Source organism: Lathyrus oleraceus, chromosome 3 (assembly GCF_024323335.1).
Source record: "Lathyrus oleraceus cultivar Zhongwan6 chromosome 3, CAAS_Psat_ZW6_1.0, whole genome shotgun sequence".
Taxonomy (NCBI): domain Eukaryota; kingdom Viridiplantae; phylum Streptophyta; class Magnoliopsida; order Fabales; family Fabaceae; genus Lathyrus; species Lathyrus oleraceus.
The window spans coordinates 373,709,351-373,720,685 of NC_066581.1; positions in this window are offsets into that span (position 1 = coordinate 373,709,351).

The window sequence follows — 11,335 nt, forward strand, 5'->3', positions numbered from 1 at the left end:
CACCCATAATGCAGACCCCGGATTAGAATGAACCATTCGAAATAATGTGTGATGCAAGTGACTATGTCGTAGGCGCTGTTTTAGGACAACGAAAGGATAAAAAACTTCACATCATATATTATGCGAGTAGAACTCTAGATGAAGCGCAAATGAATTACGCCACGACCGAGAAAGAACTTTTAGCAGTAGTATTTGCACTAGATAAATTTTGTTCCTACTTGGTCGGAGCTAAAATAATCGTTTACACTGATCACGCGGCCATTAAGTACCTCTTAACAAAAAAGGACGCTAAACCTAGACTCCTAAGGTGGATTTTGTTGCTACAAGAATTTGATTTGGAAATCAAAGATAAAAAAGGGACTGAAAAAGTAGTAGCAGATCACCTCTCTAGACTTGAAAACCTGGAACCGGAAAGAACATCGATCAACGATGATTTCTCGTACGATAAACTTATAGCTAATTTGGAAGAAAATAGAGCTGATGAACAAGTAGAGACCACCTTGGCTATATGCATTACACCATGGTACGCTGATTTCGTCAATTATTTAGCTGCCGGAGTGGTTCCACTTGATTTATCATACCAACAAAAGAAACGATTCTTCCATGACATAAAACATTATTATTGGGACGACCCTTTACTTTTCAAAAGAGGCCCCGATGGTATTTTCCGTCGCTGTATACCTGAAGAAGAGGTAGAAAGTATAATCCAACATTGTCATTCCGCTCCTTACGGTGGACATGCAAGTACATCCAAGACCTGCTCTAAGATCCTACAAGCCGGTCTTTATTGGCCAAACATATGGAAAGATGTGCATACTGCTGTCAAGAAATGCGATAGGTGTCAACGCACAGGAAACATATCTAGACGTGACGAAATGCCACAAAAAGGCATTTTGGAAGTAGAAATTTTCGATGTGTGGGGAATAGATTTCATGGGACCTTTCCCACCTTCTTTTGGTAACAAGTACATACTTGTAGCAGTTGACTACGTATCAAAATGGATTGAAGTTATAGCTTCTCCAACAAACGACACACGAGTAGTAATTAGACTCTTTAAAAATATAATCTTTCCAAGATTTGGTATCCCAAGAATAGTCTTCAGTGACGGTGGATCGCATTTCATATCTAGGATACTCGAAAAATTATTGTTTAAGTATGGTGTAAAACATCGAGTAGCAACACCTTACCACCCTCAAACTAGTGGACAAGTGGAAGTGTCTAATAGAGAAATTAAACAGATATTGGAAAAAACAGTCGCTACATCAAGAAAAGATTGGTCATCAAAATTACCTGAAGCTTTATGGGCTTATCGAACCGCTTACAAAACTCCCATAGGAACAACCCCATTTAAGCTTATTTATGGAAAATCTTGCCACCTCCCAGTAGAATTAGAACATAAGGCCTATTGGGCTATTAAAAATTTAAATTTAAACTATAAGACCGCCGGTGAAAAGCGAATTCTTGATATAAACGAATTAGAGGAACTTAGACAAGACGCCTACGAAAATGCCAGAATCTACAAGGAAAGAACGAAAAAATGGCATGATAAACGTATATCAAGAAAAACCTTCAAACAAGGCGATGTAGTCCTATTATTTAACTCTAGACTTAAGTTATTCCCAGGAAAGCTACGCTCTAGATGGTCAGGCCCTTTCCAAATCACCAATGTCTTTCCCAGTGGAGCTGTGGAAATTAAAGGAAAATCTATTGAACCATTTATCGTAAACGGGCAGCGTCTAAAACATTATCATTATGTTGAGAACAATGAAGACTCGCAAGTCCTGCACTTAGACATAATGTCTCCAGAATTTATAGATTAACATTTAATAGTTTTATGTCGAGCTTGCGACATTAAACAAAGCGCTTCGTGGGAAACAACCCACAAAATTTTATATTTTTTATTTCTTCTTTGATTATTCTCTTTTTAATTTTATTTAGTCCTCATTCTCCGTATTCTTTATTTTAATTAAATTTTTCTTTTTTTTTTCTTCTTTCGGCATTTGGCCAAATCCTGACTAAAACTCTTGTTTTTCTTTTCTTTAGTTAACTCTAACCTGATGGCACATATTGACCGCATGGGTATCAAATTCAGAGGGAGAGCTCAGAGACAAAAATTTGAAGAACTTTCTGAGAGAGAGATGCACCCAACCTTCTATGCTGATGAAGATGCAATGATCGTACTTGGGCTAAGAGATAGTGTCCTGCATCTGCTGAATCAAATAGGGTGGGAAACCACTCCTATTCGCAGATAATTTGTTACTTACCGGAGACTAACTCTAGAATTCCTTAGCTCCCTAATCTATTTACCAAACCATGGAAAAGGAATAAACTGAGGTTTCATTCAATTCAGGATGTTCAATATGGAATATCAGTTTAACATTCAAGAATTTACTAACCTTTTAGGGTTCCCCACTTATTTTGATACATTCACCATGAGCCAAGAAGACCTTTTTAAATATAGAGAGCTTGAGCATTTTTGGGGAAGTTTGACGGGAAATGACGACCCTGAGGAACATGAGTTTCTCTCTGGAAACATACATAACCCGGCTTTTCGCTATTTCCACAAGATTCCAGCACACACTCTTTTTGGAAAGAGATCAAACATTACCACGGTATCACGTGATGAACTCTTCATAATATTCTGTGCTTCCCAGAACCGTCCAGTGAATGGTGCCACTTATATGCTGGCGAATTTTGACCTCCTTATTCAAGATGACCGTGCACCAATTCAAATAGGAGGATTGATAACTATGATTGCTAATGCTATTGGATTGCGCCAACCCATGCTTAATTTGAACCCTTTTTGTGGCATTGAGTCTATGAACATACTCTTCCTTTTCAACACTTTGTTTATCAGAAATCTTGGACCTGAAGAGTTTGAATTAGTAATTAATAACCAAGTTGTTTACCTATTCACAATGCCTAGTCCGATGACTAGTGTCCATGATCGAAACAATTGGCTTTACAACCTGGATGGAATACCTTCTCCTGTTAGATCTGTTGAAACCATCCAAGATTATGAGATTCTTGGCAACCAGATTCCTTATGCTGAGTCTGATCCGCAGACACCAACTGGTTACCATGATGTTGCCTCTCCACCTCATCCTATCCCGTCTGCAGAATCAGCAATACCTGATCTTAGACATCATATGCCCGGAACTGATTATAATACCGCTATTCAAGCCTTGATGTCAGAACAAGCTGCCATGAGAGAAGAGTTAAATATGATGGGACATGAAATTCTGCAATACATGACTACTATGACAAATCATTTCCTCGAGCTGAACCGCCGTGTCAATTCCTTTGCCCCTCCAACGAAAGATCCTACAAATGGCTAGAAGAATTGGAGTTAGCTAGTTTTAGTCTTAGGATTTATAGTTTTATTTGACATTATTTTTAATCTTAGGATTTATTTTCCGCATGTTTTATTTTATTTTCATATATATTACATTATGTTCATTTTTATGAAGCTATTGGCATTATTGGTTGAATTAAATGTTATTTTGATTTATGCAATATCTACAATTACCAGTAATGATATTCACTACATGCTACTACTTACATAGCCTATCAGAGAAAAATATATATACACTATGGTGTGTCGTAAAATAGCATACATGGCACTTCAAAAATATAACAATAGCAAATATGATAAACAAAACAAAACAAAAATATAATAAAATAATAAAAACACTTTATGAAGCGCCCACGTCAGCAATCACGAGCGCCAGTGACCGTTGCAAGCCAACTGGTGTGACGAGCGTCACACAAGCCATCACGGTCGTCACGCAAGTGCACATGACACCCGTAACACCTTCTGTCACGAGCGTGACAACTACCGAACCTACCGAGCCTACACAAGCAAACCCGCCCCCGGACGAGTTTGAGGAAATGAAGCATGGTGATCAAGGTCCTGAACAACAATCTGCCCCGCTCAACCCTTCCGATAATGCAACTGGTCAACCCTCCCGACGTCGTCGAAGAAGAAGGCCAGCGACAAATGATGATATCATGGACGCTATTGAACATCAAGCCCAACGGCTTGATGCCATGCAGGCGCAGAATCTCGAAGTGATGCAACTGATGCGCCAGATGCAACAACAACAGGAAGCAAGGAATGCAATAACCGACCAACGGTTCACTGACTTGCTCAACAGGTTTGACGACTTGGGAGTACGTCAACGATCACCGGGTCCGAGAACAAGAGGCGGAAGGCAGAATTGAGTTTGGGTTCCATTTTTCTTTTCCTTTTCTTTTGTTTTCTTTGAAACATTGGGGACAATGTTTCATTTAAGTGTGGGGGGGGGGGGGGGACTTTGTTGCAGTTATTATTATTTCTCTTTCAACATTTCTTTTTCAAGTATGTTATTTCCCTTTCATATATATATAAAAAAATATATATATTAATAATAATAATTTATTTTAAGTCAAGTCCCTAGTGTGAAAATTTTGTATTATCTATTCCCCTCAATTTTCTTGAGCCATAACAAAAATTTAACACTTAACACACTCGATAAGTATAAAGGTTGCTCATTTTATAAAACTTGAGTGAAATCAAGACAAAATTATTACCACCTCAACGCTCTAAGAACCTCAACATGTTAGATCAGGATAAGTACCTATTATACCAATTCCTTGCACTTTTAGTCTTATAGTAACCCCGAGTAGTTTACACGAGAAGTCGGCACCATCTTAATAGCAAACTACGTGGAGAGCCGATGAATATAAGTGAATGATTCCCAAAACAACATAAAAAAAAATATCAGGAAATGCACTAATTAAGTTAGGTGATCCTTACCAGATCATTTAATCCAAAGGTTGCAGACCCTACAAAAGCATAATATAAAAGATCCATTATGAGTTGGTTCAGCAGGTATCTGGTGCTGAACTTGGTAGGGCGGACTACGGTCTGATCCCCCGCAATTTGCAATGGACTAAATAACGAAGTCATCCAACTTATGTACCAGAGCTTCTAGCTAAAAGGGGATCAGAATCACTAACCGGTTACTCCACTATGTGCGCGAAACGATAAAGGGCTTAATGTGATTTCGCTAGAATGAAAACGGGTGAAATAAGAGTAAAAGAACTAGGCTAGCTATAATAGCATGACTCGAACTGGTTTGCATAATATGGGGTTATCTGATGTTGTGACGGTAGTTGTTGATGTTAAGACTAAACTCAGGTTATTTCTAAACAAGATTTACTTGCAACCTAGTACGAATTGATGTGTGTTTTGAAATTTCATCTGGCTAGTATTTTAAAACGACTTCTATATTGTATCTTGCTTGAGGACAAGCAAAAGTCTAAGTATGGGGGAGTTTGATAACATGAAATAATATCACATTTTTGGACTCGATTTAATTAAATTATATTATTATTTGTTTCGATTTATTTTATATCATTCGATATTACTTGGTATTTTCCTTCTATTCATTTCAGGTAACATTATTTGAAGCATACGTGAAAAAGAAAGAAAAGAGGGTGCAAAAAGAAGATTCTCTAGGAAAAGCATTCCACCAAAGCCCAGCCCACAAAGAAGCGCTGTGACACTGTGACGAGCGTAACACATGGTGTGACGAGCGTCACGCCCTTCTACTTTGTGTTACGAGCGTAACACATGGTGTGATGAACATCACACCCCCATTCCTATTTTTCTGCTTTGACGCGCGTAACTGAAGCACGTTCGCCCTTTTTCTTCGCTTGACTCGTTGACACATACTGAAGGAACTTTGGAAGAAACGGTTATTTTATGGATGGATATAAATAGACCCAATGGTGGAACCCTGGAGGCTCTCTCTAATTTTTTCCAGTATTCGGCACTGTGCAATATTTTTCTGGCTTTTTAATTTTCCAGCATTCTACTTTCTTAGCAATTTTTATTTCCTTTCCTTTTCTAGTTAATTTCCAAAGCATTGAATTTATTTTCTTTCACACTAGTTTCTACACCGGAAATTATTGTGTAGTTTTTACTGGATCTAACCTTACGTTAGATCATAGTATTTTATTCCTTCGCCTTTATTTTACTATCTGATCGAAGATTGTGAAGAACAAATCCAACCGGCTTGTGGTGGAGTGTTCAAGCATCGAAGCTAGGGAACAATCAAGATTTCTATTAATTTTACAAGTTCTTTAATTTATCGTTTTAATTTATACATGCTCTGCACTGCTGTTTATCTATATTGTTTGTCTGATATGGTTGTATTTAAACATAATAATTGTTTAGGCCTGTTTAGCATGTCCGGCTAATTAATTTAGATATCGGTATGTAAAGTAAGCGGAACAAAAGAAATCAAAACTGAGTCGGTTTAAATTTATTTAAAAATAAAGTCACTCTTCTTATGGTCTCAATTTACAGAGTTAATACCAAAGTTTTTGTACGAGAGTAAAAGACGTAAAGAAGTTAAAATCAATAGAACGACGGTTTGAGCTTTTAACTGGACAGTGTAAATTGGACATTAACTTTAAATCAGGGAGAAAGCAATTTTTATAGTTAATTAAATTCTAATCATTTTCAAAAAGTATTTTTAAAAGTTAAATGTGAGGACGAGAGTTAAGCATTTAAGTTTAATCATATAATCTAAGTCAACAGAGCGAGAGTTTGAGACGAGGGTGTTTAAACGGTTAGTATTTTAATAAAAAGAGTTTCTATAGATTCTATTGTTTTCAAAAAGTGATTTTAGACTTAACTAAATAGTGAGAGCGTACGTTAATATAAAGTCATAGTCTGATTCAATAGAGCGAGAGTTTGAGAAAAGACTTTTAATCAATAGTGTCTACTGAAAAGACTTATTTTAAAACTAAGAAACCAACGAAGATTTGATTCCCTAATTACGACGAACTACATACCGATATCCGCTTATTTGATATATAATCTAGATCCAATTTTAGTTTTACTATTCCCCATAATCATCAAAGTATCATCCGCCTTAGCTTTACGAAGTAACCCTAGAAAAACGGTATATCGATTCATTAAGTCCCTGTGGGATCGATATCTTTTAAAACTACGCGATTAGACTGTGCACTTGCAGTTAATACCCCAATAGACTCATAAAGTCGCGATCAAGTTTTTGGCGCTGTTGCCGGGGACTTTTATTTAGTCGATATCGTAACTCTTCTGTTACGCTGTAGAGACTAAGGCTTTTTATTTTTCCTTTTGTCTTTCGTTGATTTGTATGCCACACACTCGCTCACAAGGCGAACCGTATTACTTACGAATCAACGACGTTGAACGATATCTCCGAGTCTTATGAAGAATTCGGGAGTATCATGCTGCAAACAATATTCCTCCAATCGAAATTCCTGATCTCAAAAATCTCCCTCCTTCGCCGATACCCGAGATGGCAGAACCAGCTCGTGCTCTTCGAGATTACGCTGCTCCATCGCAAGATGAGCCGCATTCGAGTATTGCTCCACCCGCAATCGAAGCAAACAACTTCGAACTTAAACCTTCACTGTTTTTACTTAGCGAGCTATTCTGTTTTTATTTATCTAGGCGAAGTATTTCTTGACTGCATCTGAATTCACAGGACGAGTGAAATCCTCCCCATCCATAGTTGTAAGTGTCAAAGCACCGCCTGAAAAGGCTCTCTTGACAACATATGGACCTTCATAGTTTGGAGTTCACTTGCCCCTGGAATCGGGCGCGAAAGACAAGACTTTCTTGAGCACGAGGTCACCTTCTCGGAACACACGAGGCTTGACCTCATTGTCGAAAGCTTTCTTCATTCTTTGTTGATATAACTGACCATGGCACATAGCAGTCAATCGCTTTTCTTCAATGAGATTCAACTGGTCGTAACGACTCTGAACCCATTCAGCATCAGTCAACTTGGCTTCCATCAAGACTCTCATTGATGGGATCTCCACCTCTACTGGGAGCATAGCCTCCATGCCGTAAACAAGAGAAAAAGGGGTTGCCCCTGTTGAAGTGCGGACAGATGTACGATATCCATGCAAAGCAAATGGCAGCATCTCGTGCCAACCTTTGTACGTGACAACCATCTTCTGGATAATCTTCTTGATATTCTTGTTAGCAGCTTCAACAGCCCCATTCATCTTGGGTCTGTAAGGATAAGAATTATGGTGTGCAATCTTGAACTCACTGCACAACTCTTCCATCATTTTGTTGTTCAAGTTAGATCCATTATCAATAATAATCTTATCAGGCACACCATAACGGCATATAAGCTGATTCTTGATAAACTTCACAACCACCTGCCTGGTCACATTCGCATATGATGCGGCTTCAACCCATTTGGTGAAGTAATCAATTGCTACGAGAATAAACCTGTGTCCGTTGGACGCTTTCGGTTCTATCATGCCAATCATGTCAATTCCCCACATGGAGAAGGGCCATGGTGATGAAATCACATTCAGAAGTGTCGGAGGAATATGAATCTTGTCCGCATAAATCTGACACTTGTGGCATCTCTTCACATATTTGCAGCAGTCAGACTCCATTGTCAGCCAATAGTAGCCTGCTCTCAACATCTTTCTAGCCATGGCATGTCCATTGGAATGAGTACCAAATGAACCCTCATGGACCTCAGTCATCAACAGGTCTGCTTCGTGTCTATCCACGCATCTGAGCAAAACCACGTTGAAGTTCCTTTTATAAAGAACATCGCCACTGAGGTAGAAACTACCTGACAATCTCCTCAAAGTGTTCCTATCTTTCACAGATGCCCCAGGCAGGTAGACCTGGTTCTGGAGGAAACACTTGATGTCAAAATACCAAGGCTTATCATATTTGACTTCTTCAACTGCAAATACATGAGCTGGTCTGTCCAAGCGCATCACAGTGATATTGGGAACTTCATTCCAATACTTCACCATAATCATGGAGGCAAGCGTAGCAAGCGCATCTGCCATCCGATTATCTTCCCGATGGATATGATGGAAGTCAACATCAGTAAAGAACGTCGAAATCCTCCTCGCATAATCTCTGTATGGGATGAGACCAAGCTGATTCGTTTCCCATTCACCCTTGATCTGATTGACAACGAGGGCCGAATCATCATACACATCGAGGTGCTTGATCCTTAGATCGATGCATTCTTCCAATCCCATAATGCAGGCCTCATACTCAGCCATATTATTCGTGCATTTGAAAGTTAGCCTTGATGTAAAAGGAATATGTGTGCCCTGAGGAGTAACGATTACTTCCCCAATACCATTTCCGTACTGATTTACAGCGCCATCAAACACCATCGTCCATCTGGAACCAGGTTCTGGACCTTTATCAAGTGTAGGATCATCGCAATCTTTCATTTTCAAATACAGAATCTCCTCGTCTGGGAAGTCGTACTGAACTGACTGATGATCTTCAATCGGCTGGTGTGCCAAATGGTCAGCCAAGATACTACCTTTGATAGCTTTCTGAGCTCGATACTCGATATCATACTCAGATAACAACATCTGCCAACGGGCAATTCTCCCTGTTAAAGCAGGCTTCTCAAAAATGTACTTGATTGGATCCATTCTGGATATTAACCGAGTTGTATGATTTATCATGTACTGGCGTAGACGCTTAGCGGACCAAGCCAAAGCACAACATGTCTTCTCAAGCATTGAGTATCGAGACTCACAATCAGTGAACTTCTTACTTAGGTAGTAGATAGCATACGATTTCTTCCCTGATTCGTCTTGCTGACCAAGGACACAACCCATGGAGTCTTCAAGAACAGTCAGATACATGATCAAAGGTCTTCCTTCCACAGGCGAGGACAGAATCGGAGGCTCGGACAGATACTCTTTGATATTATCGAAAGCTTTCTGGCAATCCTCGGTCCAATCATGAGACTGATCTTTCCGGAGGAGCTTGAATATCGGCGCACATGTGGCAGTCATGTGGGATATAAATCTGGAAATATAATTCAAGCGACCAAGAAAACCTCGGACTTGCTTCTCAGTTTTGGGCGCAGGCATCTCTTGTATTGCTTTGACCTTTGCAGGATCAACCTCAATACCTCTTTCGCTAACAACAAAGCCCAATAACTTGCCAGAACGGACTCCAAATGTACACTTGTTCGGATTCAGACGAAGCTTGTACTTCCTCAAACGCTGAAAAAGCTTCAACAAGTGTTCAACATGTTCAACTTCCGTTCTTGACTTAGCAATCATGTCATCGACATAGACCTCTATCTCCTTGTGCATCATATCATGAAACAAGGTAGTCATAGCTCATTGATACGTGGCTCCGGCATTCTTCAAACCGAAGGGCATCACTCGATAACAGAATGTTCCCTAAGGTGTGATGAATGTTGTCTTCTCCATATCCTCGGGTGCCATCTTGATTTGGTTATACCCGGAAAATTCGTCCATAATGAGAAGACTTTGAATTTAGATGTATTGTCTACCAACATATCAATGTGTGGTAGAGGGAAATCGTCTTTCGGACTAGCTTTATTCAAATCTCTATAGTCCACACACATTCGGACTTTTCCATCTTTTTTAGGCACGGGCACAATATTGGCCACCCATAGAGGATATGTAAAAGTCACCAGAAACCCCGCATCAATTTGCTTCTGAACTTCCTCTTTGATCTTCACTGTCATATCTTGATGAGTTCTTCTGAGCTTCTGCTTCACAGGCATGCACTCAGGCTTCAAAGGCAGGAAATGTTGCACAATATCAGTATCTAGACCAGGCATGTCTTCATATGACCAAGCAAAGATATCGGAATATTCTCGTAGCAATTCGATCAACCCCTTCTTGATAGATTCTTCCAAGAGTGCCCCAATCTTCACTATTCGAACACAATCTTCAGACCCCAAGTTGACTGTTTCCAGATTCTCGAGATGCGGCTGAATGATCTTCTTTTCGTGCTCAAGGAGACGAGTAATTTCATCAGGAATCCCTTCAACATCATCTTCCTCTGCCTCGAATACAGGGAATTCAATGGAGATGGCGTTGGATCATTATGTTCAATGGGTTTTAGGATCAACCTGCATAATGATTTTGGATAATAAAAGCTTTAGAATTTAAACAAGCAAATCATTATGCAGATGAAAAGATTGCTTTTATTCTTGTTTAGGGTTTTTTGTGATCACTGATTTCATGCAAAAAGAAAAAAGTGAAAACAATTGGAAAAACAAATGTTTAACATGCATTTATTGAATGAAAATATCATTGTATTTATGCTTGCCAACAATGTCATCACTTCCCCTTTTGGCATGGGAGAAGGGTTTTTAAACAAAGCAAACATATTACGCTGACTTATGAATGACCGTAGGAACATCCACAACGACCCAATTGTTGCAGATCCCACCAGGGATAACAAAATTGTCAGAGTCCTCTGCATCCTCTTCCAAGATAGCAGCAGCTTCCTCAGCTT